Source organism: Bos indicus x Bos taurus, chromosome 19 (genome assembly GCF_003369695.1).
Source record: "Bos indicus x Bos taurus breed Angus x Brahman F1 hybrid chromosome 19, Bos_hybrid_MaternalHap_v2.0, whole genome shotgun sequence".
In the NCBI taxonomy this organism is placed as follows: domain Eukaryota; kingdom Metazoa; phylum Chordata; class Mammalia; order Artiodactyla; family Bovidae; genus Bos; species Bos indicus x Bos taurus.
In genome coordinates this window covers 24,490,795-24,515,869 of record NC_040094.1, presented here as the reverse complement: position 1 = coordinate 24,515,869, position 25,075 = coordinate 24,490,795, and the positions used below count along the sequence as shown (strand labels likewise).

General features: G+C 43.7%; 1 long non-coding RNA gene across 1 annotated transcript; it reads right to left on the bottom strand.

Annotated features, from left to right (window-relative positions):
• Window positions 1-2,548: 2,548 nt before the first annotated feature.
• LOC113878384 lies at window positions 2,549-23,505 on the bottom strand. The gene is made up of 5 exons (XR_003506975.1): window positions 23,133-23,505; window positions 10,525-10,614; window positions 8,964-9,067; window positions 3,572-4,179; window positions 2,549-2,742 (listed from the first exon to the last, which is right to left on the bottom strand). It is a non-coding gene; the product is annotated as an uncharacterized LOC113878384 (long non-coding RNA).
• Window positions 23,506-25,075: the final 1,570 nt, after the last annotated feature.

Sequence of the window (25,075 nt, the reverse complement as noted above, 5' to 3'; positions counted from 1 at the left end):
GCGAGGTGTCCCATCCTGGTCACAGTGCCCAACAAAAATGTGGCCCAACCAGGATGAGAGCAGGAAGCAGGGATCCGCTTGACATCACTGGGAGGAGAGGAGCCGAGGTAGCGCCACACCTGTATCCTGATCATCGAAGGGAATTTTAAAACATTCTATTAAAATTTTTATATTTGATAACATATGTCCAGAACTCAAAAGCTAAAAAGTCAAATAAAAGAAAAAGGCCTAAAGGTGAAGCAGCAGTTCTCTGCTCCCAGATTCTCCTCCCAAGTCTAGCTCCTCAGATCCAACCCTTGTAACCCATTTTCACCTGTTTCTTCTGGTGTGCTCGTCAGACTCTGTGAGCCCGTGGACTGTAGCCCGCCAGGCTCCTCTGTCGATGGAATTCTCCAGGCAAGAATCCTGGAGTGGGAAGAGGATTTAACTCTTCTTTCACCTCTTCTTCTCCCTCCTCAGTGTTTTTTTTTAAGCCAATTTTGGTTAAAGCCATACCTCACGTCTTGATTATTATGACTCTAAATTCCATTCCCTGACCCCCTGCCCCCTTCCCTCCAGCCTGCAGCCCCTCCCCCTCCCCGCACTAGTTGCCCTCTGGGCCCCTCTGAGGCTCCCTTCCTGAGGCTTTCCTTTGCTGAACTCTGAAGAGAATTGTTTTATAGCTATTTTTAAATGATTTCAAAAGGCTTACTAGTTCACTGGAGAAGTTTTTTAAAGGCCCAAGAAAGAAAGATGATATATTCTTCTACTTAAACATAACCATTAGCATTTTGGTGCATATCTTCACAATCTTTTCTATATTTCTCAATATATCAAAGAGGGAAAGTGCTGTTTAGAAAATAAAGGCCATGATTGTTGCATTTCTACCCCTAGGAGAGTAGCTTGATTCCTATCTGAGCGAAAATTCTTCCATAGAGGAAAATAGCTTTTTGGACCCCATGAATCTACAAATATAAACAAATGGTACCTCCTCCTGCCCCACCAGAGTATGGTTAAGAAAAGGGAGAAAGTATTTTTGAAAAAAAACACAAAGCGAGCAATAAAATGGTAGCAATTAAGGACTGTAAAATTAAATGTTAAAAAATTAAGGCATGGAGCAAACTGAGACAGAGTTTGAAAGAAGAAAAGAGTCTAGAGCCACATCATCCAACACAGTAGGCACTGGTCACAAGAGGCTACTGAAATTTAACAAAGTTAAAAATTCAGTTCCTCAGTTGCATTTGCTGTGTTTCAAGTCCTCAACAGATACACGTGGCTAGTGGCTACCCTATTGGTCAGCACAGAGAAGGATGTTTCCGTCATCACAGAAAACTATAGGATAGCACTGGTCTCTAAACAAAGAGCAAAAACTTGCAATATATGGGCCAGATTTAGTTCATAGCAGAAAAGCATGATAGTTTAAGAGGGTGGTCTCTAGAGCCAAATCGTGTTCTGCCACTTATTATCCATATGACTTTGAGCAACTTAACCTCTGCATCTCAGTTTCCTCATCTGTAAAGTGGAGATAATGATAGTAACTACCTAATAGGCTGTTATAAAGACAAAATAATTAATACCTATAAAGTAATTAGGGGACTTCCCTTGTGGTCCAATGGCTGGGGTTCCCTGCTCCCAGTGCAGGGGGCCTGGGTTCAAACCCTGGTCAGGGAACTAGATCCCACGTGCTACAACTAAAAATCCTGGCTGCTGCAACTAAGACCTGGCTCAGCCAAATAAATAAATAAAAATAAATATATTTTTTAAAATTCATGTTTAAAAGCCATATAGTAAGTACTTAATAAATACCTTGATTTGCCTGTTAGTTCCTAACAAATGAAGTTGAGGATTTCTAAATAAAAATCTAGGTTTCTGGCTTTTTTTTTTGTAATGCCTAGCAACCCTGGCTGGAGTTCCTGCAATGCTGCAATCAGCTGGAATGGAGTAGCAATTGCCCAGTTAAGATGGAGCACAAATCTCCAGTTGCCCACATGTTCTTTTGGGGCATGTTTTACATCAGCTCCTCTCAAAGCAGGTATCTTCCCCTTATTCGCACAAAGGCACATGGTAGGCTAGTGTGCAGCCCTGGGGGAGGTGGCGAACACATAGGGATCAAGAAGTGTATTAAGAAGGGAGAACGCACTGATGTGTAATGTTGAATTTGGAGCTATCACCCAGACTGTAGAGTGATTCTAAGCCTCACATCTTTAGTAAAAATCTGCTGCACACAGTTTGAGGTTGGCGAAGCAGTGCTTTTGGAGAAATGAAGGAATGAGGTGGTCGAGCAAGGAACAAAACTGGGGGTGAAAACAAGGTGAAGATACAGAATTTTGCAAGTTGTCCAAAAGACTAAGGAGCCCCTTGAAAAATCATAGGAGTTTTTTTTTGAGGATGGTCACTAGAGGACATGGAATAGAGGCTGGAGTCATTCTATTTGGATAATCAGGAAAGCATGACTCTTGAAGGCTGAAAATAGAGGCAATCTCTTGAGGCAGACATCTGGGTTATAGACTCAAGCACATTAAGGAAGGAGAGCAGAAAATCAGACTACAGTATTGGTAACTTTGTAATTTCCTTTTATCTCTTAGTGTATCCTGAACCATGTCATTATTCTTTTACATCAGTAATTCTCAAGAAGGCAAGAGGTCATATCAGAATCCAACCATACAGGTGCTTCTTTAAGCCACACAGCCGTATCAGTCAGGGATCAGGTGAGCAAACACAATCACTTCCAGCGCTTCCTTGATAGCTCAGTTGTAACGCAACCTGTAACGCAAGAGACCCCAGTTCAATTCCTGGGTCAAGAAGATCCGCTGGAAAAGAGATAGGCTACCCACTCCAGTATTCTTGGGCTTTCCTTGTGTCTCAGCTGGTAAAGAATCCACCTGCAATGCAGGAGACCTGGGTTCAATCCCTGGGTTGGGAAAATCCACTGGAGAAGAGAAAGACTACCTACTCCAGTATTCTGGCCTGGAGAATCTCATGGACTATATAGTCCATGAGGTTGAAAAGAGTTGGACACAACTGAGTGACTTTCACTTCACTTCATATATATACATATACATACATATATATATATATATATATATATATATATAGACGATTTTAAGCAACTACTTTATTTATTCTAATAAGGAAAAGCATTTATTTGTGCATTGCACCATTTTCAAAAGCCATTATTGCTATTCAATTTCTGATATTTATTGCAGTGCTGGGTGCAAAGTTTGAAGCAGACCATTTTTAAAGACTTTCATTGAATTTGTTACAATATTGCTTCTGTTTTACATTTTGTTTTTGTTTGTTTGGCTATGAGATATGTGGGATCTTAGCTTCCTGACCAGGGATTGAACCCACAACCCCTGCATTGGAAAGTGGTCTTAAACACTGGACTGCCAGGGAAGTCCCCTCCAGTGTTTAAATAGAATGGATTCAGTACAAAAACTAGCAATAACCAAATCCTTGGATGGGCACATGGAATAGGCTCAGGGGGAGTCAGTCCCTCTGTCTTCCTTTAGAAGGGTGAGTCTTAGGACATACTTTTCTAGCTAGAATCCAAGTATCAGAAAGCTGAGACCACAAGGCTGTTGCTACTCACCCCAACCAACCTGGACACTGGAACATGGAATTCTGCCATTGTTGCCCCCACAATTTCCTCTCAACATCTTTGAACCTGGAGACTGGATGTTGGCATCTCATGGCTTTGTTTGCCAGAAGCAAACAGTCCAAAGCAAGAAGAACATGGCATTACTTCTGCGTCACTTCCGCTTTTCAAATCTCATAGAAATGTATCTAAGTGGCAGGGCTTAATTTGTACCCAGAATCCTTGCTGCATACAATCTGGGAAGTAAATGCAGCTCTAGTTTTTCAGCCTCTGCAACAGAGGAAGGACCACTGGAGTAAATGCTGAAGAGTCCATCAACCCTATCTAACACATGATCACCTCTAGAGACTTATCAATGTCTCTGTTATGGGAAGAGCTATTTTTGCCTGCCCTGCTGTCTACTTCCCCCAATTTTCCTTTGGAGGATCACCTCTCTCACTTTCAATCCATGGCTGGGTGAGGCTGATCTCAGACCTCAGTCCCAAAAGAGGTACATGAACTATCCCTGGGCAATTAGAGTATTCCATCTCCTGCTCTTGCTCAGCATGTAATCCTTCAGAGAATATTTGTAATCCTCCTTCACAGGATGTGATATTATATCCCTGGAGATATCAGAAAAAGAAAAGACAGTTATTTACATTGGATTATGGAGACATGTACCAGCCTAGCACCTGGAGGCAGAATACTGACTCTTTATTTTCTGTGCTATGATTTAGCAATTATCTGTCCTTGGTGATACAGATGAGCAAATCATTCACACATATCTTTCAGAGTTTCAAACAATCTACAAAGAAAAGAATCTTGATTTCAAACATTCTGTCTTTAATTAAATGAAGCATTAGATCACAATCTCAGTAATATTTGAAAGGGGGACTTCTGTGGTGGTCCACTGGTTAAGATTCCAATCAAGCTGTCAATACAGGGGACACAGGTTTGATCCCTGGTTTGGGAATTAAGATCCCACACACCACTCAGTGTGGCAAAAAATGAAAAAGAAATAATAGTTGAAAAATATCGTCCCCATAAACCCTTCAGATTCAGCCTAATTTTCCTCCCCAACACACATTTATCCTAGCTTTACTTCTTATTTGCTCTTACTTCTTTCTTCCTAGGTTGGGATCTACATTCCTTAGCACGACTCTCCGCACAAGCTGGGTCATTTATCTTTACTAGAATTAAAGACAAGGACATCAAACTAAAGGAAGGAGGGAAAAGAAGTAGAGAAGAGTAATCTGTTTAAGAAGTTGCTGTTGACTATGTGTGCCTGGAGACACAAGTCTGCTTTCTGTGGGGTCCAGTCCTGTTTGGCTGAGGCCTGGGCAGTCTGTAGTGGAAACAGTTGTGAATGACACCAGGGGTCTGGCTCCAGACCTGCACAGCCAAGGGATCCTGAGTAATCTCTCTTGGGGAAGAGACAGTTTGGGATCAAAACGTACACATCGCTATGTTGTTTTTTTAATTTATTTATTTTTATTTCTTTTCTTTTTATTTATTTTTAATTGGAAGGTAACTGCTTTACAATATTGTGTTAGTTTCTGCTGTACATCAACATGAATCAGTCATAGGTATAGCACTGCTACGTTTTAAATGGGTAACAAACAAGATCCTGCTGTATAGCACAGGGAACTCTGCTCAGTGTTATGTGGCAGCCTGAATGGGCAAGGAGTCTGGGGGAGAATGGCCACACATATATGTATGGCTGAGTCCCTTTGCTGTCTACTTGAAACTCACAACATTGTTAATCTGCTATACTCCAATATAAAATTAAAAGTTTAAAAACATAAAATGACTAGATAGTACTCATTTATTTTCTAGTTTTGATGGTTTACAGTCTCATTCTGAGTCAGTGTTGATTTGAGGGTAAGATCACAAAGCACAACAGAGTTCTTTAGAAATACCCCATTTGCAAATAAGACGAGCAGTATCACAGTGAAGCAAGAGTTCTGAGTTAGGAGTCAGGAACCCTGGGCTTTGCTACCTGCGGCATCATAAACTGAGTAGCTCTGGGCACGTGGTTTGGCTTCTCTGTGCTGCAGAAGGAGAGGCTTGGAGCAGGTGGTATCTAATGGCCTTTCTAACTCCGTGGCCGTATATGAGCCCACGATCTATAGTCACCAAGAAGATATCAGCCCTAACATTTCACTGTGAAGTAAATCAGAAGGGAAAGTGAATGCCGTCAGCTGGGGGAAGAGGTTTGATGGCCCCCTGAGCTTGTGGGAAGCTTCCCTGCTGTCTGTCCCCGCCTCAGTCCCAATGTTCAGATTTAAGGGTAGGGCTGGCCAGCTAAGTGAGCAGGACTTTGAGTTCTGCTGAGTTCTCCCATGACTAGAGTCCAAGGGTTGAAGACCAGACCTTCTCAGCAACTTATCAGGATCCATTAATGGCCCAGCCCAGGTGATTACTTGACAGGGAACTTTGGTTGACCTATTAAGTGCCCCAGAAGTGCCACTTTGGCTGGCACCCTCGTTTACGCCAGGGCCCCACAATGCAGAGGACTATGACCTCCAAGTCTGGCTGCAGTGAAGGTCAGTTAAGGTCAACTGTCCTTGGAGATTTTCCAGGCTGAACCACTTAAGTGAGATATCATGTGGGTGAGGTACACCACTTCTGAAAAGAACATGAAGTAAGGAAGCCTGGTGGGGACAGAACAGGGGCCTGTGGGAGGAGGCAGAGGCAACCAGAGAAGGGGAACAAGAATGGGGGATTCCAGACTTAAAGCCCGAGGAAGAGCAGGGCTTGAGTTGAATGAAATGAAAAAAAGTATGAAGTCCAAGGGGACTTCCCTGGCAGTCCAGTGGTTAAGACTCTGCACTTCCAATGCATTGGGTACAGGTTCTATCCCTGGTCAGGGAACTAAGATCCACATGCCATGGGACATGGACAAAAAAACAATATATGAAGCCCAAGAAATTAGTGCAGATAGATTGCAATGCAGATAGATCATTATGTGAATAGCAAATTAAAATGTATAAAATAACATTCCAAGTGGCCTAATTATGTATGCTACCTTTCAGTGTTTATTTCCCTTGATTTTAAAAATAATGTAATTTAAGGTAAAAAATATGGAAAAGAATAACCAAGAAAAGAAAATAATTTTGCCCTCTAGTGATAACCACTACTAATATGTTGGTGTGTTTCCTTCTGGTCTTTTATTTTATGCATCAACACAATGGCACCCCACTCCAGTACTCTTGCCTGGAAAATCCCATGGACGGAGGAGCCTGGTAGACTGCAGTCCATGGGGTCGCTAAGAGTCGGACACGACTGAGCGACTTCACTTTCACTTTTCACTTACATGCATTGGAGAAGGAAATGGCAGCCCACTCCAGTGTTCTTGCCTGGAGAATCCCAGGGACGGGGAAGCCTGGTGGGCCGCCGTCCATGGGGTCGCACAGAGTCGGACACGACAGAAGTGACTTAGCAGCAGCAGCACGCAATGTGAGGAGCTTCCCTGGTGGCTCCTGCAATGCAGGAGACGTGTGTTCGATCCCAGGGTCAGCAAGATCCCCTGGAGAAGGCAATGGCAACCCACTCCAGTATTCTTGCCTGGAATATCCCATGGACAGAGGAGCCTGGTGGGCTACAGTCCATGGCGTTGCAAAAGAGTCGGACACGACTGAGGAACTACACAACAACAACACAATATACATTTAAAAGGGATGATACTATGTAAGATTTTTCTTCTAACCTTTTTTCACTGCGCACTATATCTTGAATATATTTTTCTTCTCAGTTAATACTGATTCTTGTTTTTAATGACTGCATGATGTTTGATCATACGGATGTACTTTTTTTTTATTAACAATCCTTTATCATTAGATAGTTAAACCATGTTTACTTTTAACTATTATACATATGCTTCTTTGAATCTCCTGGCACATACATCCTGTATATCTAATTATTTCTTTCAGATAAATTCCCAAAAGTGGAGTGCTAGGTCAAACTGTGGAACATATATTGACATGTTGACAAATTTCCCTGCAGAAAGATCGTACCAATTTATTGTTTACCGCCGGGGTCTGATGCTTGATCCCCTTTGAGTTAACAGTTTAACACTTTTTGTATTAAGACATCGAATTATTTAACATCGGAATTACACAAGTTTTATCCTTTGACCCAGTAATTTCGCTTCTGGGACAATATTTAAAGGAAATAAAAAAACAAATAAACAAAAACCAAAAAAGCAAAAAACAAAACATCTAAATCATATACACATAAAGGGTTTATGTAGATTGCTTGATTGCTGAGTGAATGACAGATTGTGAGGAGCAGGGACTGTCTGAATAAACTAGTTGTTTTGGGCAATCATCATTGGCCCTGTGGGTTGGAAAGGGCAACCTTCAGTGTGTCAAAGACTTCTCCCAGTCTTTACTCACTGAGGGAGGAGGGGCAGGCAATTACTCATAGTTTCCTGGATGGTACCGCCATTGTTCCAAGGGTGGACCACATGTTTATATCTTTCTCTCCACCCTCATTCTCCAGAACCTCCCCTTGTCTTCCTTAATGACCTCAGGCCTTCATTCACACTTCCTCCACCCTGTCTGTCAAAGGTGCCATGGTGCTGTCCCAGCAGCATTATCATGAGGCAGGATGATAGTTTAAGAGCATAACTGCTGTGTTCTTTCCCTTCCCCAAAATCCCTTTTAGTTCAACATCACCATCCCGCCATTTTTTTTTCATCCTCACCTCCCTCTGCCCCTCCAGGACACCTAGAAAAAAAAAGAGTCCATAAAATATTGGCTCTTGGGGATCCCCTGGTGATCCAGTGGTTAGAACTCACTGCTTTCACTGCTGTGGGCCCAGGTTCAATCCCTGGTCTGGGAACTGAGATCCCGCAAGCCGCACAGTGTGGGGTGGGGAGCTGGCTTTTAAACTTGAGTATAAAACCAAAAGATGAAGGAAGAGACATGTCAAAACTACAGTGAAAAACAATCTTCCCCACCTCCACATTAGAGAAAATAAGACCTATTTAGAGAGGAAAGGCAGGCGGAGAATTTGAAGAGGAAACAGAACAGCAGGAACTGTGTCTGACCCCACCTGAAGTTCAGTAAACCTCTTTTATTGTTTGAGGCAAGGTTTAGGCAGGCAACAAAGGAGACTTATTAGGCAAATCTCCCTCTGTTATGGTGCAGACACCATGGAGTTGAAATGATACCTTTGGGTGTCTAGGCTTGGGACTGGAAACAGATTCTCCCAGCTTCTACAGCCTACTCCTGGCAGGGGTGGGTGGTGGGGACCCCTGGCTGGGTTAGGAGAAGTCACATGGACAGATAAGATGTGGTTACACATAAACAGGTTGTCAGGATACTAGGGGGACCCTTCCCAACTCCCACAGGCACAGCACCACCACTGCCCCCTTTCTATGAGTGAGACAGGGAGGGCTCACCTGTTATACTGGAATAGGAGACCACCGTGGGACAAAGCAGATGGAGATCAAGGAGAGGTTGGCCCCTCTTCGTTTACTCCTTCGTGATATTTGCATAATTCCTTCTGCAGCAGAGGTGAAGAACAAGATAGAGTAGAAAGATTCTGGTTATGACTGGGTTTACCTAGAAATGATTATGATTATTGATTATGTTTTTGTTCTAGAGACTGGGGTTCTCTAGAACTTCCTGCAAGAGAACTTTCTTTAAGAAAGAAATTTAGTTCAGTTATAGGAAAATAATGGAAGTTGTATTTTTCTGCACGAGTTCATGCAATTGTGAAATTTGAACCTCCTTTTACTTTTTACAATAGTGAAAAAATTGCAAAATCTGGAGTATTTGAAAAAAGGGGAACAATTTCATTGTTGTGCAATCATTTAATGTTTGTATTATTATACAAGTGTATAAATACTGTATAATAATACAAAATGTTTATGATATAATAAGTGACAAAGCAGAATATAAAAATATATGTCTTTTTTGATCACAACAATGTTTAAAAGAAAAACTTTATAGCACAGGAAACTATAGTTACTATCTCATAATAACCTATAATGGAAAATAATTTTAAAAATAATATATGTGTATATGCATAACTGAACCACCCTTGCTGTGCACCTGAAATTTGTAAGTCAACTGTACTTTAATAAAATATGTATATTAAGAAAAATTAAAATAAAAAAGAGATAAACCTCATAAAATATAGTTGAAATGAAATTCAAGAAGTAAATGTACAAAAATTAAATATTAAGTGGCTGTCTTTGGATGGGAAAGCAGTTGGTAATTTTTTTTCTTCTTTCTACTTTTTCTTAATTCTCTTCCATCAGCACCTTCTTCTTACAGTGAAACTTATATATCTAAATACATATATGTGTGTATTTTTTTAAGCATGGCTTGATCTACAGCCTGGAGGCTTAAAGAGATTGGAGAAAAGAGGGGGAAGATAAAAAGGATTTTCCAGGCCTCATTTAACTGTTCTGCTGAGTGACTGAATAGGTCATGAGTTGTCTCCTTCTTCTTGCCTGGGAAGTAAATGTTGGCTGATGTCATAGCCAGAATGAGCCAAGAAATGATGGGTCATGATGAATGCAAGTCTGTGTTCATGAGAAATACAGGAAAATTCATATAGTCTCAGTTTTATGTCAGTGGTTCTCAGAGTGTGATCCACAGATTAGCACTCTCAGCTCTGATGATTAAAAGCACAATTTCTCTGGCCCCATCCCAGACCTACTGAATCAGAGCTCAAGGAGTAGGGCCCCATAAGGTATATTCCAACAAGCCCTGCAGGCGATTCTAATACCTGCTAAAGTTTGAAAACCATTTTCGTCTTTTAAGTTTTATTTCCATTTATTTTTTGAGTTGTTATTTTTTTGTAAAACTTTGAATAGTTTTGGATTTACAGAAAAACTGCAAAGATAGCACAGAGTTTCTTATGCCACCCCCTTCCCGCCTAACGTCTCCTATTAGTAACATCTTACATTAAAATGGCACACTTGGAGAACCACTTTTCTAATGAATACTCACCAAACAGCTTGCTTTAGACTCATCCCTGGGGTAGGTATCAGTCCTCAGGCTGGAAGGAGCTAAGAAAGGTGCTTGTCATCACCGTCACCTCTGTTCATATTTAAACAATATATATTTTAATGTAGTATTTTTTTTAATGTCCAACTGAAGGATAATTGCTTTACAATATTGTGTTGATGTCTGACAAACATCAACGTGAATCAGCCATAGGTATCCACATATCCCCTCCCTCCTGGTTATTTCATTTGATTCTCAATAGAAGTCTTAAAATAGGCCAAGGAAGTTCCCTACTTTACAGACGAAAAACACTGAAACTCTGAAAGAGTAAATAATTTTCCCAAGGGACTTCCCTGGCAGTCCAGTGGTTAAAACTTTGCCCTTCCACTGCAGGGGTCACAGGTTCAATCCCTGGTTGGGGAACTAAGATCTTGTATTTTGAGGGGAACAATCGTAAATAAATAAATAAATAATTTGCCTAAGATCAGAAAAAAAAAAAAAAACCCTGATATTTATTGAACTGTTCCAATGGGCCAAGTCTTACTGATACTGTATCAAGAGTGTCTCTATACTACCTCATTTAAACTTCACACAAATTTTATAAGTACTACTACTGTATCTTCATTTTGTAGTCAAAGAAACTAAGCATAGAAAAACTAAGTAACTTACTCGTGAACACACAGCTTGAAATAAAGGAACTGCGTGTGATTCAAACCTGGAAAGTCTGATTCTAGGGCCTGAGTCCATAACCATTAAGCTATACAGTAAGTACAATGGCTTTGAAATGTATTAACTTTGCTGGGCTGAATTGCATTTCCCAGAATTCCCTTTCTGGTATGTTTCCAGTTAGTATGGGCCACCAGGAGTTTCTTGTAGTAGATTTGGAGGGTGGAAGTGAAGCAGCAGCCATTTTGTAGCTGACACATGTTGCTGGTTACCTGCTGCCTCACCTCATCAGCAAGAGGCAGAAGCCATGTGTGTAACTGCTTCACCTTCCCCTTACTCTTCCTTGAGCTTCTCTGACTCCTGGGCCAGGTGTGTGCATTTGGTTCTGTGCAAAGAGCCCTGGCTTCTGCAGAATGCCCACACCATCAACATTTGAGGCAATAAGAACCAACATGGACTTCAGAGGTCCTTGTGGGCTCCAGCTCATGTTGTAAGTTCTAGCTTAGTCTTGCTCTCCTCCACATGACAACCATTTTCCCCTTCCAATTGCCTGCTCTGTGGACTTCAAGCTCCAGCATCAGACGTGAAGACAAAAGCCTTCCAGAAATTGCTTAACCAGCTCCCAAGATTATGTAAGTCCAAATCCCGGTAATAAATATATACAGACAATCTCTGCTTTGCATGGCAAAGCAGGACCATAAAATGACTGTGAAAGCTGAAATCATGCATAGCAATCTTAATAGTCAGTGAGAAAAAGTATCATTGTTCTGTGACCTTTAATTAGTTTGATTAAAACATTAAAAACTCTACTGTCAGTTATAACTGTTTGTGTGTGTTAGTTGCTCAGTCGTGTCCAACTCTTTGCAACCCCATAGACTGTAGCCCATCAGGCTCTTCTGTCCACAGGATTCTCCTGGCAAGAATACTGGAGTGGGTTTCCATGTCTTTCTCCAGGGGATCCTCCTGACCCAAGGATCAAACCCTGGTCTCTTGCACTGCAGACAGATTCTTTACCATCTGAGCTAGCAGGGAAGCCCATTATAACTATTTAGGAAAATGAAAAAAATACAAGGAAAGTTAACATTTACTCAGTACACTAATTTAAAACACTAGAAACATTGAAAATTAAGATGTTTTATTTCTTTTTTTTTTTTTTAAGATGTTTTATTTCTTTGTAAAAGATTATCAGTGCTTGCCTTCTCATATAGTTTGTGATACAAAGAGGCTCATTTTCTATGACTTGGCCAATTGTTATACCCCTTTCTAAGTTTGGATCAGCTTCCCACATGTTATCCTTTGAATGTTCGACGTCATGAAATAACCCTGAGACTTCCTTTATTGGGACCACCCAGCTAAGCTCCTGCCAAATTAATAACCTACAGAAACTGTGTAAGACAATAAATGTTTATTGTTCTTTAAGCTGTTAAGTTTTGGGTAATTTGTAGAGCAGCATTTGATGCTTTTGAACTGCGGTGCTGGAGAAGACTCATGAGAGTCCCTTGGACAGCAAGATCAAACCAGTCGATCCTAAAGGAAATCAACCCTGAGTATTCATTGGAAGGACTGATGCTGAAGCTGAAGTTCCAATACTTTGGTCACCTGACTCATTAGAAAAGACCCTGATGTTGGGGAAACTTGAGGGCAGGAGCAGAAGGGGAAAGCAGAGGATGAAATGGTGGATGGCATCATCGACTCAATGGACAGGAGTTTGAGCAAGCTCCGGGAGATAGTGAAGAACAGGGAAGCCTGGCCTGCTGCAGTTCATGGAGTTGCAAAGAGTCTGAACAATGGATAACAATTACAATAACAATCACAATTAGACTAAACACTGCAATTAAAAGAAAAAGATTCTCAAATGGACTAACAAGGAAGCATATGCTTCTTATAGTAGGCACACCCTAAATATCAGGATGCAGAAAAGATGGATATAAAATAATCCCAAAAGATATACCACTCAGCAACAACAAAAAACCCCAAACAACCCAATTAAAAAATGGGCAAAGGACTTGAGTAGGCATTTTTCTGAATAAAATATACAAATGACCAACAAGCTCATGAAAATACACTCAACATTGTAACCGTTGCTGCTAAGTCGCGTCAGTCGTGTCCAACTCTGTGCGACCCCACAGACGGCAGCCCACCAGGCTCCCCCGTCCCTGGGATTCTCCAGGCAAGAACACTGGAGTGGGTTGCCATCTCCTTCTCCAATGCATGAAAGTGAAAAGTGAAAGTGAAGTTGCTCAGTCAGAGAAATGCAAATCAAGAGCACCAGGAGATACTATCTTACTATCATTATGATGGTTACTATTAAAAACAACAATAAAAACAAAACACCCAGAAAGTAAGTATTGGTGAGAGTTGACTGATTTTTCAGTAAAAAGGAGGAGGGTTTCACCATGCATATGCTAACAGTAACAACAAAAAACTTGCTGAGGGTATCTTTTTTTTTTTTTTTTTTTTAAGATGCTACTTTATTTTATTTGTAACATTTTTAAAAAACCATCTTGCTTGGACATTATGCCAAATATACTTTATCCCTTCTTTCCGAAGTACAGATGAACAAATATATATTCTTTAGCTTTTTCTTCAGCATATAGGGTCATAGTGATGAATATTAGATATTGTTAGCTCAGAGAAATCAAAATACATATAGTTATTTGCTTCTACACTAACTAAATCTTTCCAATTTTCTGATTTCAGGCTGTTTGCAAACACCTTGGGTATTACAAATGTGTTTTCTTAATAGCAACATTCCCTGTTTTGAAATGTACTCCTCTTTTTTCCATGAGTTAAAAAATGAGACTCTCGGGTACGTTAGGATTGTGTGAAAACTGCTGTGTGGTGTGTGTGTGCTTAGTCGCTCAGTCGTGTCTGACTCTTTATGACCCCCATGGACTGCATGGAGACCGCCAGGTTCCTCTGTCCATAGAAATTCTCTAGGCAAGAATACTGGAGTGGGTTGTCATGCCCTCCTCCAGGGGATCTTCCCAACCCAGGGATCGATCCCAGGTATCCCGCATTGCAGGCGGACTTTTTTACTGTCTGAGCCACCAGGGAAGTGTGTGTAAACTAGGAGTAAATAAACCTTGATGAAAGTAAAGATGGAACATTTTTGTTAAGATATTAACCGATGTATGTACTTTCTCCTTCAATCAAGCAGATAACAGGACTTGTGCTACTTAGTCTCAGGGAGAGTTTGTGACTTCTTCTGAAGAAATGATGCCAAGCAGGGCCCTGTGGGACTCCTGGTCATGGAAGTCTTTTCGTCCCCCATTTCTCACAGGCAAGACTACAGCCTCCATGACCTTCTCTCAGTTCCAAAGGGCAGAACAGTTGCTAATTAAAGAAGGAAAAGCAATGGAACTACCTGCAGCAAGACTACAGGACCAGAAAAGGAAGTGAAAGTCGCTCAGTCGTGTCCTACTCTTTGCAACCCCATGGACTATACAGTCCATGGAATTCTCCAGGCCAGAATACTGGAGTGGGTAGCCACTCCCTTCTCCAGGGGATCTTCCTAATCCAGGGATTGAACCCAGGTCTCCCACTTTGCAGGCAGATTCGTTAGCAGCTGAGCCACCAGGGAAACCCAAGAATACTGAAATGGGTAGCCTATCCCTTCTCCAGTAGATCTTCCCAACCCAGGAATGAAACCAGGGTCTCCTGCATTGCAGGTCGATTCTCTACAAGCTGAGCTACCAGGGAAACCCCAGGGTTCATCAAGATTAGGAGACTAGACCACCTAAGGCCCTTTGCTGTTGTTGTCATGCCTGACTCTTTGCAACCCCATGGACTGCAGCACGCCAGGCTTCCCTGTCTTCACTATCTCCCGGAGCTTGCTCAACCTCATGTCCTTTTAGTCAGCGATGCCATCCAACCATCTCATCCTCTGTCACCCCCTCCTGCTCCTGCCCTCAATTTTTCCCAGCATCAGGGTCTTTCCTAAGGCCCTGAACACATCCTAATCTTGTTAGCAACCCCATCTTTTAAAATTTTGCAGAATATAACTGTTACTGCACATATGCCTGCCTGACTCTATAACCTTTCCCTACTCACCAGGGAGGGGGTCACAGTTCTTGAGGCTCTAGCCTACTGTGTTCCCCCTTTGCCTGGCAAAGTAATAAAGCCACGTCTTTCCTTTTCTTCCATAACTCTGTCTCCACATTTCTATTTGGCATTGGTGCACAGAGAGCCAAGATTTTGGCAGCGGAAATGAGGATTGAGAAGAGATGAATTTCTTCTGACCAAGGTTTCTTATGACTTGGGACCCTTGAACTTGGATGGGAAAAAAATTACATTTTTTATTTTCACTAACCTGTATCTGAAAAATAGCATTTCCTTCAATTATAAGTGTAGGCAACAAATTGCCTTCATTACCAGAGAAATGAGCTATTTTCAGATCTTTTGATGATTATTGCAATATGTTGAAATATTGTTTATATCTATCACTACCTCAAAAGTATGAAATTATTAGATCTGCCATTAGATCTAAGTACTTCATGTGTTTTTGAGAAAACCCATACGTTACTCTATCATAAGTCTTTAAAAAATATTTTAATAATCGTACATCAGTATTTCCCCTCAGGCTGGTGGAAGGAAAGAAGCAAAGAGCTGTGAGACTGAGAGCAGGAAGGCTGGATCCTCGGGGAGGTTGCGACCGCTCACTGCATCCAGGGACAGAGTCCCAGGTCGCCAGGTTGGAATAGAAACAGTTGACAGAGCCACTTCAACCTGTGATGATCAATGCCTGAGAACCTGGTGGCCCCCCACCCCCACCCCAACAAAAGCCTTCCCCAAACTGTACTTGGGCTTCCCTGATAGCTCAGCATTAAACAATCTGCTTGCAACACAGGAGAGGCGGATTCGATCCCTGGATTGGGAAGATCTCCTGGAGAAGAAAATGGCAACCCACTCCAGTATTCTCGCCTGGGAAATCCCGTGGACAGAGAAGCCTGACGAGTTACAGTCCATGGGGTTGCAAGAGTCAGATATGACTTAGCAACTAAACCACCACCACCAAACTGTACATAATCTATGGGAATGGGAGACTTCCCCAAAACTGAGCTCCAGTTCTAATACAATTGAATTTGGGAGCTGAAGTCTTTGGCAGCTACAAAGACTCCTCTAGTGACTGAAAGGCATGGCTTCAATTACAGGACTTCTGTGCACTGTAGACAGGAACAGCACAGAAAAGGTTAATACCTTTTCTAGATCTTCAGATTGGAAGATCTAGCCCAGACTTGCTGTGTATAGTGTAATTTTAAACGAAAAAAGAACTCCCTTTTGTGCTATAGTCATGTATGACAGCTGAATAATTTAAAAAAAAAATAGAAGAGAAAAAACAATCTCTAGTTGGATTGCTGAGTGCCTTTGCTGGAATTCCTGAATAGGGCCTCTGTTTCAGACTGGGGCTGAAGTATGGCAGCCTGCGTGAGTCCAGAGCTTGGAGAGGCTGTGCACAATCCCAGCCTCCATGTTAGCTGCCTCATGAGTCAGGGGGTCAAACTGGGACCCCAGACATCTTTGCATCAAGTCCAGTTTCCACTGCCTCCATTAGAGTCCACGCTGGCAGCCTCACAGACCAACTCAGCTCTCTGTCTCACGTCCTCCATTTGGAAACGGAGAATGTCTTACCTTTCTCCATTTTGAAGATAAATTCTTAGCTCATGGACTGAAAGCAGGACCAGGCCAAAAGCTTCTTCTTCCTTTCTACCTTGTCCTCAAATTTCCTCCCCCAAATAGAAGACCCATTTAGGGGTGAGGAGGAGGACTAGACCTGCCCCCTTTAGCTCACACAGAGAGCTTGCTTTCCCCACTCCTGTTTCCACTCCTCAGGTCTCTTTTACCCTCAATGTACCACAACGCCTACAGGGAGTGGGGAGTAGGATCTGAGGGAAAGGTAGGGGTAGTGTTCACATTTTTTTTTTTTTTTTTGGCTGTAACTCATCTTAGTTGTGGTCTGCAGACTCTTAGTTGCAACATGTGGGATCTAGTTCCTGGACCAGAGATTGAACCCAGGCCCTCTGCACTGTGAGCGTGGAGTCTTAACCACTGGACCACCAGGGAAGTCCCCACCTCTTTTGTTGTTCCCTACAACCTGACCTGTCCTACAGCTGAGCCTGGTGTGGGAAGGGAAGTCTCAGGCCTCAACTTGCCAAGTTGCGCAATGGACCAGCTGACAGCTGAGGCAAGCTCTTCCCGCCCCCAGATAATGTCAGTAGTTTGAAAAGCAACATCTTCTAAGGTTGAACACCTGGACCTTGGATGGAGCTGGGGCAGGGCTAGGCAACTGGCCGTAGGTTCCTCCTGTCACACCTCTGTGTCTCAGCAAGTATCAGGGAGGCAAGGTAATGGAGAGGTACGAGGCCTGGGTTCTAGGCACCTGCCAGTCAAATGTCCCCAGTCCATCCAGGTCTCCTCCTCATCTTCAGCTTAGTTTTTCCATTGAAGACAAGTGGGTGAAACTAGATGAACTTTAACATCCTTTCCATCTTTTAATGGTTCTCACACATTATCAGCATCCCCAAAGACAAGACTCTCTTGGACTTCCCTAGTTCGACAGCTAAGACTCTGAGCTCCCAGTGCAGGGGGACATGGGTTCGATCCCAGGAAGGGGATTAGATCCCACATGCCGCAAGAAAGAATTCCCATGCTATGACTAAAAGATCCTTTTGTTGCAATTAAGGCTTGCTGCTGTTGCTAAGTTGCTTCAGTCGTGTCTGACTCTATACGACCCTATGGACCATAGCCTGCCAGGCTTGTCTTTCCCTGAGATTCTCCAGGCAAGAATCCTTGTATGGATTGCCACACCCTCCTCCAGGGGATCATCCCGACCCAGGGATCGAACCTGTACCTCCTATGTCTCCTGCATGGGAAGGCAGGTTCTTTACCACTAATGCCATCTGGGAAGCCCTGAAACTAAGACCTAGTACAGTCAAATAAAGAATTTAAAAAAAAAGAAGAAAGAAGGAAATCTTTGGGGACTTCCCTCATGGTCCAGTGGTTAGAATTTCACACTTCCCACGCAGGGGGCAGGGTTCAATCCCTAGTCAGGGAACTAAGATCCCACATGCTATGCAGTGAAAAAAAAAAAAAAAAACCAACTCTATCTTACAGGCAAACCAATAGGATCTGTGAAACCCACCTAACCTATTCAACTGCTTTGGTCAAGGCAAAACCTCATCTCAGGAGCTCTGCCCTCTTCTGACGGATGGGTGGTGTTTGAATTAGGAAACGTGGCAGAAGGCGAACAATCAAGGCCTTGGAGTGTTCCAGATGTGCTGAGCTCACAAGCAGGGAAGAAGGAAAGAGAGAAAGTGCCTCATCAAAGACGCAAAAGGAAGCCTGGAGAAGCAGACAGATGTGAAACCGGCAGATTCAACAGAGTGATTTCTAGGGATGCATTCAGATAAGAAAAGTAGGTGGTAGGCTGGCTTGCTTGTTTAGAAGAACAATGTCCCAAGGATAGTCCTGCTGTCAGCAGAGAAAAAATGCTAAGCATGGCGTCAGCCTGACCAAGTCTAAAAAAAAAGCCATTACTTAGCGATAGACACAGTCTATGAGAAACAGACTGGGAAGGGGCAGAACAGGGGCTTGCCCTGGTCTCTGAATGCTGAGATGGAAGTGGGTTTGAGCAACGTTCCTTTGGTCTCTTTAGGCCTGACATCTTGCTTTCTGGTCTACAGTGCCTGTCGGAGGAGAGATGGGGGGACCCAAGAATTAAATAACCTTGAGAGAACACAGTAGTGGCTAGAGGATTTCATCTTTCTCTCTCTTCATTTTAAAAATTTCAAGATGTTTGATATAGCCAAAAGAATATATGTTATAGAGTTATATATACTAAGTCGCTTCAGTTGTGTTCGACTCTTTGCAACCCTATGGACTGTAGCCCATCAGGCTCCTCTCTCCATGGGATTCTCCAGGCAAGAGCACTGGCATAAGTTGCTATGTCCTCCTCCAGGGGTTCTTCCTGACCCAGGGATCGAATCAATGTCTCTTATGTCTCCTGTATTGGCAGGCAGGTTCTTTACCACTAGAGCCACCTGGGAAGCCCATATAGAGTCATATGGGCATATAGGCAAGTGGTATCTTCTTGGACCAAAGATCGAACCCGTTTCCTCTGCATCAGCAGGCAGGTTCTTAACCACTGGAGCCTCAGAGAAGCCCATCCCACAGTCTTTTGCTTTCCTTTATATTTACCCACAAGTAAATCCCCAATGAATTGCATAGTTTTGCTTATTTTTTAACAAGAATGCCTTTTTTTCTGTGATGACTATTTTCATTTTTTATGTTTCCAAGACTCATCCACGCTGATCTGTGTACAGTTCACTCGTCTGAAATATGCATAGTGTTCCACTGTGTGACTATGCCACAATTAATACGTCCATTCTTTTGTCCAAGGGCATTTGGATTCTTTTAAGTTTTTTTTTTTTTCTTTGCTCTTTTGGAAATTCTGCTGAGAACATCCTGGATATTTATGTTTCCTGGAGTTTAAGCATGCGACTTCCTATGGAGTATATACCCTGCAGTGGAGTTATTGGGTCAAATTGTTTTTCTGAGTGGTTAGACCCATTTATGTTTCACTCATTAGAGTTCCTGTTGCACTCCATCCCCTCACTGAGCTCAGAGGTGTTCTCCCACTTTCCAGCAGCATCCCTAACCTCGGTTATCTCTGCTGGTGACCATGGGGCACTCCCACCTTTCCCAGCCTGAGCCCATGATCCTTTTAAAGCCCCAGTGAACGTGGTGAGATGTTTCTGTGTATCCCTATGCTCCTAGCTGAGCACAAGAAAGGAAACAACAGGTTAGAGATAGACTGGGGGTCTTAGGGTCTATGTGACCATCAGAATTCCTGGATCATTTCGGAGAAGGAAGGCCAGTGGATAGATTTGTTAGTTCTGTCCTAACACGAAGCACACTGGAGCCCTGGAGTAACTGAAGAAGACTGATTAATTTCCCTCCCTATCTGCTCCCCGACAGCCTCTCCTGTTTCTCAAATGAACACTATTTACCTCCCTCCACTTTCTCTTCCACTGTCAGTATTTCTCCAGGTGTGGTCTACCAGCCAGCTACATGAGAATCAGCTGCGATGCTTGTTAAAAATGCAGATTCTCAGAATCTAAACGAGAGTGGGTATATGTATAGGTACAAGTGATTCACTTTGCTGTACACCTGAAACTAACACAAAATTGTAAATCAACTGTGATTTGTAACACTGAGGTATTTTATACCCCAAGAAAAGTAAAAAAATACAAAAAAAGTTATTTAAAAAAGCAGATTCTCAGAGCCCTCCTCCTCCTGAACCAGATTCTCTGGGGTTCAGCTCAGGAACCTGCTCTGTAACAAGTTCCCCAGGTGATCTATATGCACATTGAGGTTTCAGAGCCACTGCTGTAAGCACTGCCATCAGGGAGGTCAAGCCAAGGTCATCTCTAGGCAAGTTCAGACACTCTCTCAATACCTCCTCCAGAAAAAATGAGTTGAGGGACTTCCCTGGTGGTTCAGTGACTAAGACACCACACTCCCAATGCAGGGAACCCGGGTTGGACTCCTGGTCAGGGAACTCCATCCCACACGCCAGAACTAAGACCACGTGGAACCAAATAAATAACTAAATAAATGCTGTGCTGTGCTAAGTCGCTTCAGTAATGTCTCTTTGCGACCCCCATGGACTGTAGCCCACCAGGCTCCTCTGTCCACGGGATTCTCCAGGCAAGAATACTGGAGAATTGGGTTGCCATGCTCTCCTCCAGGAGATCTTCCCAAACCAGGGATGGAGTCCCTGTCTCTTATGTCTCCTGCATTGGCAGGTGGGTTCTTTACCACTAGCGCCACCTGGGAAGTCCCAACTAAATAAATATGTAATTTTTTAAAAATAAAGAGTTAAATCCCATCTTCTCATGACCCTTCTACTTCCCACTGTACCCCAGGGCAGCAGGGATAAGAACACTTAAATTGTAGCATCTGTGTGGTCCAGATGAGCATCCCACCCCTGTTTACAGTAGAGAGAAGCTGCAAACGGCTGCCTTTTGGTGGAGACCCAGTTTCATTACAGTACATCTTTCCAGTAGAATGCTATACAATTATTAAGAGAGACTTTATGTCTTTATCATTGCATCTCCATTTTAATGGAACTGAAAATAGGTATTCAGACAAAATCTTGTGCAGGAATAGTTCAGTACTACTCACAATAGCCAAAACATAGAAACAACCCAAATGTCCATCAACTGATGAATAGGTAAGTAAAATGTGATATATCTGTATGCTGCTGCTGCCGCTACAGTCGTGTCCGACTCTGTGCAACCCCATAGACGGCAGCCCACCAGGCTCCCCCGTCCCTGGGATTCTCCAGGCAAGAATACTGGAGTGGGTTGCCATTTCCTTCTCCAATGCATGAAAGTGAAAAGTGATATATCTGTATAGTGGAATATTATTATTCAGCCATAAGACAGAATGAAGTATTGATACCTGCTGCAACATGGATAAATGTTGAAAATATTACCCTAAAAGAAAGATGCTGGACACAAAAGGTCACATATTGTATGATTCCATTTATATGAAATTTCCAGAATAGGCAAATCCATAGAGATGGAAAGTATATTAGTGGTTGCCTGGGGCTAGGGGCAGAGGGAGGTGAGGAGTGACTGCTTAAGGGTTATGTGGTTTCTCTTGGGGGTGATGAAAATGTTCTGGTAATGGATGTGCAATACTGTGAATATAATAAAAACTGAACTGCAGACTTTAAAATGGTCAAATAGCTTTATGTAAATTCGGTCTCAATAAGGACACGTTCAATTGTAACATCCAATTCCAACTGCCTTAAACAATTAAAAAAAAGATGTGTTTTGAGTTGAAGGTACTTAAAAACAAAAACTACCCAGTGTGCACATTTTACTTCCATTCCTCAAGGGCCGCAAACCCACTTTGCTCCAAGACCCTTGCTCAGAAGCTCTGGAGAGGTGCTGTGGGGACAGCACATCGTGGAGGTAAATAGATGCCTGAGAGCCAAATAGTCTGGGATTCCAGCTCTGGTCCCACCACTAACTTACTGCCGCAACTTCTGCAGAATTCTTAGTCTTCCTCCTCTCTAAAATGGGGCAATCACAGTCCCCATCTCATTCGGTGCTTGTGAAGGAGAAGAGAGAACGTCTTTGGAGCCCCAGACACAGCGCCTGGCCGTAATAAACACTTAGATCAGCTGTTTAATATTAGCAGAGGACAGCCTCTTGAACGCGAACGAATGGGAACGCCCCTCCAAGCCAGAGTGAGCAGTTTAATTAAGCCTAATGAAGCAAAGCAGGTAGGAGAGAATTTCAGAGAAAAGCAACATTAGCTCATCTTTTCTGGGCGCTGTCTCAGCGGCAGGTTCCCAGGCCCTTCCTCGAGTGAGTTCGTCTCGCTACCCACCCCGCCTGGCCACCCGCCCCCGGCAGAGATGCGCCGAGAACCAGAGACGCGGGCGGCCGCAGCCCCGCCCCAGCGGCAAGGAAGGCGCAGCCGTGGGGCGGAGAAATGCGGGCAGTGGTCTGCGGCCTTGCTGGCCTTCTGGTCCCGGGCGGGGCGGCGGGGGTGGGCGAAGGCCGGGGAGAACCAGAGGCCTTCGCCCGGCGCAGCGCGGTGCGGCCTTCAGGGAAAACCGGGCTTAAGGGCCTGGAGGAACTTGAGGACCGGGCTGAGGCGGAAGGGAATTGGGGGATGCCAGGGCGCGGGGCGAAGGGTACCGGAACCCGGAGGTGGGCGGGCGGGGACGAGGAGCCAGAGGAAGCGGGGACCTGAAGGAACCCGGGGGGTGGGTGTGGATTAGAGGGTTAAGCGAACCAAAGGGGAGTTGGAATCCGCCGGCCCCGCCTCCACGAGACGCCTTTGACCGAGCTCGGTGCCCTTCCCTTAAAGCCCACGCTTTGGGCTCCGCGCGAACCCTCCCTGTTCACAAGGCTATGATTACTCACTTGTCTCTTCCACTGGTCTGCGATTGTTTTCGAAGTTGTTTTTATTTCGTTTTAAACAGTGCACACAGGATCAAAACTGTGTCCCTCTTCTGCGCTTCAGCAGAGACCTCGGGGCTCCTTGAGAGCAGGCCTGGTCTATTTCCACATCTCCAGTGCCTGGCACAGGGTAACCTCTCCGCAGTTGGTGGTTGAGTACATAATGGTTGCCTGATTGAACTGCCTTTGCTGGGAGGCATATCCCACCCTTGGGACTCTAGAAGCAGAGGTGGAGGGACTGTGGCAGCGACCCTGTCTCAGAAGTACTAAGAGCTACTACACTCCCTTACGTGTGTGGTGGTGGTGTTCAGTGGCAAAGTCGTGTCTGACTCCTTGTGACCCCATGGCCTGCAACAGGCCAGGCTCCTCTGTCCCCCACTGTTTCCTGGAGTTTACTCAAATTCGTTTCCATTGAGTCGGTGATGCCCTCTAACCATCTCATCTTCTGCCGCTCCCTTTTCCTTTTGCTTTCAATCTTTCCCAGCATCAGAATCTTTTCCAATGAATCGGGCTTTTCGCATCAGGTGGCCAAAATATTGCAGCTTCAGCTTCAGCAATAGTCCTTCCAGTGAATATTCAGGGTTGATTTCCTTTAGGATTGACTCATTTTGATCAATGGCGAGGCAGTAATGAGCAGTGGTGTAAAGTGTGATCTTACTTTTCTGCCCAGGAATTGAACCTGGGTAGCCGGAATGGTTAGATGGCATCACCGACTCGATGGACATGAGTTTGAGCAAGCTTTGGGAGTTGGTGATGGACAGGGAAGCGGCATGCTGCAGTCCATGGGGTTGCAAGAGTCGGACACGACTGAGCGACTGAATTGAGCCTGGATGAAAAGCCAGAATCCTAGCCAGGGTTAGAGGCTAGAAGCTATTTTCCCCTGGATCTTTGTCCCCAGTGAAAAATGCATTTATCATGGAGGCAAAACTGTAAATGCAGGTACAAAGTTTATTTCTAGACACATAGCAGACAAGTGGGAGAGCACATGGAGAAACGATTTGTTAAGACAGAAGCAAGACAAAGATGCATACCTGGAGAGAAAGGGTATGGATGTCCCCTCCATACCCTGAGGAGTGAGGAGGAGCACCGTAAAGAGGCTGTTAAGGCATTTATACAGGTCAGTTCTTCTGGGCCTTTGTCTTCCTTCAGGCCAATTAGCTGGCTTCTTTTCCCCTGGGATCCTCTTCTGGGTGTGCATACACCCCTCTGCCAAGATGGATCATGAAGTGAAGGCTTCTGGGAGGAGCAAGACTCCTGATGGCCTGGCATTGTCCCTTGACTTTTTACCTACAGGGCATCTTTCTGCATGTGTATAGTGTCTTCCTTGTCCCCAAAGAGGGAGGGGTGGAGAGCCCTTAATCCTTTACTCAAACAGGGTTTTGCCCCTCTTTGTCCTTGCTGTGACTACTACCTTAACGTGTTTACAAGAGACAAACACTGGCTATTTACCCTGTTTCTGTTGTTACATCCATTTTGGAGGTCAAACAGGAGGCTAATTGTAAATGCCTTAACTGGAGCCCATCTATCTCTTGTCTCAGGAAATGCTAACAACTGTTAAGTATCCAGCTTGAAGCCCACTTCTTCATGCCTCCTGAAATGCAAAAAGGAGGCCAGTTGTAAATGTCTAACCTGGAGTCTATCTCCCCTCAGCTTGATTTCCTTGCTGTCCAAGGGACTCTCAAGAGTATTCTCCGGCAACACAATTCAAAAGCATCAATTCTTCGGTGCTCAGCCTTCTTCACGGTCCAATTCTCACACCCGCACGTGACTACTGGAAAAACCACAGCTTTGACTATGTGAACCTTTGTCAGCAAACTGATATCTCTGCTTTTTAACACACTGTTCTAAGTGTTGTGTGCTGGTGGACAATGTCAGAGCACACTCATTGCTCTTCCCTCTTCTGAGCC